The following is a 5,741-nucleotide window of genomic DNA, read 5'->3' on the forward strand; positions in this document are numbered from 1 at the left end:
CCTCCCACACCACCCCCATCCCACCCACCTAGGTCACCACAGAGCACCGAGCTGAGCTCCCTGAGCTGTACAGCAGGTTCCCACTAGCTATCTGTTTTACACATGGCAGTGCACATATGTCAATTAATTCCCCCCACCCCATGTCCACACGTCCATTCTCTACATCTGTGTCTCTATTCCGGCCCTGCAAAATCAGGTAGTATACGTTCTGATTTCCCCAAATTGCCTTGGCTATATAAGCTCTAGTTTGTCAGTGTCTACAAACATGCCTGCTGTGGTTCCGACTGGTGTTGCATTGAATTTATAGATCAACTTGAATAGAATTGAAACGTTAAGACATTGGGTGCTCTAAATTTCAAATATGCTGGGTATCTTTTTTTCCATAACTTTGTATGGTTTATTTATTTATTTTTGGCTGTGTTGAGTCTTCGTTGCAGTGCTCAGGCTTCTCAGTGTGGTGGCTTCTCTTGTTGTGGAACATGGGCTTTGGGCACGCAGCCTTCATTAGTTGCATCACATGGGCTCAGTAGTTGTGCGCCCGGGCTCAGTTGCTCTGCGGCATGTGGAATCTTCCCGGACCAGGGCTCGAACCTGTGTCCCCTGCATTGGCAGGTGGATTCTTAACCACTGCGTCACTAGGGAAGTCTCTCAAATATGCTATATTCTTTCAGTTATTTAGGTATTGATTTCACTTAGCAATGTTTTGTGATAGTCAGCGTGTGTATTGTATGGTTTATTAAATTTATTCCTTAATATTTCATGGTTTTTATTTGATTGTAAGTGGTATTGGTTTTTTTTTAATTTTATTTTCTAACTCTTCATTGGTAGTATATAGAAATATAATTGATTTTTATATATTGACCTTGTAGCTTTTGGGAAGAAATTTTCCTTCATTTTTCTTAGGTTCTTCTGGCTGGTCTACAAATTACATTGACATGAGACAGATAACAGGAGAAAATCAAACAAAAATTTGATAACATGTATACATGGGAGAGACCCAGGAAAACTAAGTAACTCATTAAAACGGCTGAAGCCTTGACCTTAAATACCATCTTCAGCTAAAGACAAAAGAGGGTGTTGGGGTTACTGGCTTGGGACCTCAAAGGGGAGGAAGACAATTCACATGGAAATGAAAAAGCAAATAGTAAACAAATATTTGCTGGGCAGTGCAGAGACAATGGGACACAGAGTGGACTCTGATCTCCAGGCCCTGCTGAGTTTTCCCTGCCACACTCAGTCCATATTCTCTGCAGATATCTCTGGTGACAGCGCTATTCTGGGAACTGGCCCTTTATCTAAATTCTTTAGGCAGCTAAGGGGGAAGGTCAACGTTTCTTCTTGAATCTTTTGGGCCTTGATTGTTTCCAGCTTGAAATAATCCACATGCCAAAGAGACGTTTTAGGATGGCAAATTTTGCTCCCATACATAATCGACCTGTGAACTTGCTAACTTCACTTACTTCTAATTTTTTTTTTTTTTGGTAGATTTCCTGGGCTTGTCCAAGGATTACACTGTCTGCAAATAAAGACAGTCTTACTTCTTTTCCAACATGGGTGCCTTTTAATTTCTTTCTTTCTTTCTTTCTTTCTTTCTTTCTTTCTTTTTTTTTTTCTTTTTGCCTTATTGGAATAGCTAAGGACACCAATAAAATGTTCAATAGAGAAGGTAACGGACTTCCCTGGTGGTCCAGTGGTTTAGGACTCTGCACTTCCACTGCAGGGGGCACAGGTTCAATCCCTGGTTGGGGAACGAAGATCCCACAAGCCACACACCGCAAGGCCCCCCCCCCCCCCCCCCGCCAAATAAAGAGAAGGTAAGAGTGAATATCCTTGCCTTGTTCCCCATCAATTCAAAGATCTAATTGGCTTTATGAAAAGATTCATGAATTGGGCAGCATCCTGTCTAGCCAGTCAAGAAAAAGGAGCTCCAAAGAGCTACAGGAAAGGAAAGATTTTTAAAAGCAGAGAGGGGCTGGGGCAAGGAAATCATAAACAAACAAAAAGGGTTATTCCTGGCAAGGTTACATTCCTTTGGGGGACAAAAGTGTGTATTAGGCAGATTACTTCACTGGTTCTGAGGAGGAAATTCCAGACTGACCTGTTAAGATAGATTCCTGGGCAAGGTTGAAACTGCATTTAGTTTAGGTGGCCATCAAGTCTTGGTTTGATGATGTGGCTTAGCGAACATGACTACATTTGGGGCTTGTAGTTTCTTTTTTTAACAGAGTTTTTGTTTTGGTTTGGTTTGGTTTGGTTTTTTGGTTTGGTTTTTTGGTTTCTTTTGGCTGCGCTACCAGGGATTGAACCAGGCCACAGCAGTGAAAGCTCTGGACCACTAGGAAATTCCCTTCTCTTTTTATACTTTTTAAAAATTAATTAATTGGCTGTGCTGGGTCTTCTTTGCTGCACATGGGCTTTCTCTAGTCTCTAGTTGCTGCGAGCGGGGGCTACTCTTTGTTGCGGTACACAGGCTGCTCATTGCGGTGACTTCTCTTGTTGTGGAGCACAGGCTGTAGGCACATGGGCTTCCGTAGTTGTGGCACATGGGCTTAGTTGCTGTGAGCGTGTGGGATCTTCCCGGGCCAGGGATTGAATCCGTGTCCCCTGCATTGGAGGCGGAGTCTTAACCACTGCGCCACCGGAGAAGTCCCTCTTTTTATACTTACTGTGTAAGACCTCTACACAGAAATAAACACACACACCTATGGTCAATTGATTGTTTGTTTTTTTTTTTAATTTTTAATTGAGACAAAAATATACATAACATAACATTTAGTATCTGAGGAGGAGGAATTGTTGCTGAGGGTTAAAGAATGAATATCTGAGTTACATAATAAGGAAAATCCAATATTAATGAACACCTCAGAAAAGCCTCAAAACAAGAGATAATAGTTCTCTTAGCTCCATTATGCCAGATATCTGAAAGGGTGAAGCTGTAAGTTTGCTGAAATCACTCCTGCTTCTGGGATCCTGACAAGATCTCCAGTGGAAGCCTTCAAACTTGAGTGGCCTCACCCTGAGGGATATTTTCATGTGATATAGTAGTGAACTGAACTAACTACTAATGACCAAATGGAACTTTGGTAATGTGCCCGTAGTTTTCAATTTGTATGATTGTTTTGCTGTAAGGAACCCAAGTTCTAAGGGGGTGGATATTGTAATATTTTGATTTATAATAAATATACTTGTGGTCTTTCTCCCAGTTTCTGGCACATAGTTTCTAAAACCCTTGGAATTATCTAAGAGATGAGAGCTATAAAACTGTCCTTTATTACATTGATGAGGGGGCTTTTGGAAAGTCACTAGGTAATCTAATGTTGGGGGCGTGTTGAGGGTGGGGAATAAACCACTTATTAGAAGTTGGGAACTTTCAGCCCCGCCCCACCACTCCCACTCCAGGGATAGGAGAGGGACTGGAGATTAAACCAATAACCAATGGCCAGTGATTTAATCAGCTATGCCTATGTAATGAAGCCTTCGTAGAAACCCAAAAAGATTGGGTTCAGAGAGCTTCTGGGTTTATGGACAAGAATGCATCCACATGCTGGGAGGCTGGCACACCCCAAACTCCATCCGGACAGAAGCTCCTGTGCTCAGGACCTTTGCAGACATCACCCTATGTGCTTCTTCATCTGCCCCCATTTATATCCTTTAATATCTTTTGTAATAAACTGACAATCTCTCTGATTTCCTTAGTTCTGTGAGCCTCTCTAGCAAATTAATCAAACACAAGGGGCATGTCCTCGGAACTTTGGATTTATAGCCTGTTGGGGAGAACCTCAGGTACAGCCTGGAGTTGCTATTGGCATCTGAAGTAGAAAGGGGCAGTCTTGTAGGACCATTATGATGTAATTTCTTTTATGTTATGATTCCTGCTTATCAAGTGTGAAATGTAGGATTTAACTTATGTTAAACTATGTTAAGTTGTCCAAAATGGAGTCACAGTGGCCAATGTAAACGTCTATATTATTTTTTCTAATTAATTAATTTATTTATCTTATTTATGGCTGCATCGGGTCTTTTTTTTTTAATAAATTTATTTATTGGCTGTTTTGGGTCTTCATTTCTGCACGCAGGCTTTCTCTAGTTGTGGCGACTGGGGCTTCTCTTCGTTGCAGTGTGAAGATTTCTCATTGCAGTGGCTTCTCTTGTTGTGGAGCATGGGCTCTAGGTGCTCGGGCTTCAGTAGTTGCAGTACATGGGCTCAGCAGTTGTGGCTCCTGGGCTCTAGAACACAATCTCAGTAGTTGTGGCACACGGGCTTAGTTGCTCTGAGGTATGTGGGGTCTTCCCGGCCCAGGGATGAATCCATGTCCCTTGCATCAGCAGGTGGATTCTTAACCTCTGCGTCACCAGAGAAGTCCCCTGTGTCAGGTCTTAGTTACAGCTATATTAGTTGTTTTGAAATGTCCACTATAGGACTCTGAGTGTCTTAGAGTGTAAACTGTTATTTTACATACAAAATATCTTGAGCAATTTATGTCATTGGTATAGAAGGAGAAACTGATGGAGACAAGACCCCCTCCCCTGGGCATAACTGTTCTCCTTAAGAAGAAACCACTGAGCCAAGTGACTTGAAGGCTCTTCACTGGAGGACCTACTCCACACTGCTGAGAGCTGACCCAGCTGTTCTAGATGCTGCCGGAGGCTCTGTGGGAGCAGAAGGCAACTTCCTACTCACACTTGTCACGAGACTAGTTGCCAGACCCAGGATGCTGCTTGTGCTGACACGCCTCCTTCTGGACTTCTCCTTGGAGTGCTTTGTTACTCCCTTATCTGTATTCCCTACTTTGACTAACCTGGGTCATGTGCTAATTGTGGGCAGTGAACCGAGTGAATCATGAATTCCGTACTGGCCACATTTTTCATATCTCCAACTTACCTGGCCTTACCCCTGGGCCTGTTGACTCCAGGTAGACAGTGCCAGAACTGAACTGAGTTGTAGGACACCCAGCTGGTATCTACAGAGAACTGAAGTATTGCTGGTGTGGGAAAACCTCTACACATCTGGTTACAGAAGTGTTCAGTATGAAACACGGAAACACAGAAGTGTTTTTGCTTTACACCATCATAACCATCTTCAAGTATACACTTATTACATTCCAAGTATACAGTTCAGCAGTGTTTAGTATACTCACATCGTTGTGCAACAGAACTTTTTCATCTTGCAAAACTGAAACTCTGAAAACCACAACTCATTATTTTCTCCTCCCTCAGCTCTGAGCAACCATCATTCTACTTTCTGTTTCTACACATTTGATTATTTTAGATACTGCACATCAGTGGAATCATACAGTATTTGTCTGTTTGTGACTGGCTTACCTCAGTTAGCGTGATGTCCTCACATTTCGTTCAAGTTGTAGTGTGTGACAGGACTTTCTTCCTCTTTAAGGCTGAATAATATCCCATTGTATGCATGCAGTATGTTTTGTATAATCCATTCATCCACCGATGACGAGTTGGTTGCTTTTGCCTTTTGGCTATTGTGATAATGCTGCTATGAACATAGATGTGCAAAAATCGATTTCAATCCCATGCCTGCTTTCAATTCTTTTGCACATATACCCAGAAGTAAGATTGCTAGGCCATATGATAGTTCTATTTTAAATTTTTTAAGGAATGTCCATACAGTTTTCCATATCAGCTGCACCACTCAAGAGTTCCAATTTCTCCATAAACTCACCAAGACTTATTTTCTGTTGTTGTTGTTGTTGCTGTTTTTAAATAGTAGCTCTCTCAAT

The 5,741-nt window shown here is 42.1% G+C and overlaps 1 non-coding gene across 1 annotated transcript; it reads left to right on the forward strand.

Annotated features, from left to right (window-relative positions):
• Positions 1-1,676: 1,676 nt before the first annotated feature.
• TRNAG-UCC (transfer RNA glycine (anticodon UCC)) lies at positions 1,677-1,750 on the forward strand. Its single transcript has one exon. It is a non-coding gene; the product is annotated as a tRNA-Gly (tRNA).
• The last annotated feature ends 3,991 nt before the right edge of the window (positions 1,751-5,741 follow it).

Source organism: Hippopotamus amphibius, chromosome 12, assembly GCF_030028045.1.
Source record: "Hippopotamus amphibius kiboko isolate mHipAmp2 chromosome 12, mHipAmp2.hap2, whole genome shotgun sequence".
Taxonomy (NCBI): domain Eukaryota; kingdom Metazoa; phylum Chordata; class Mammalia; order Artiodactyla; family Hippopotamidae; genus Hippopotamus; species Hippopotamus amphibius.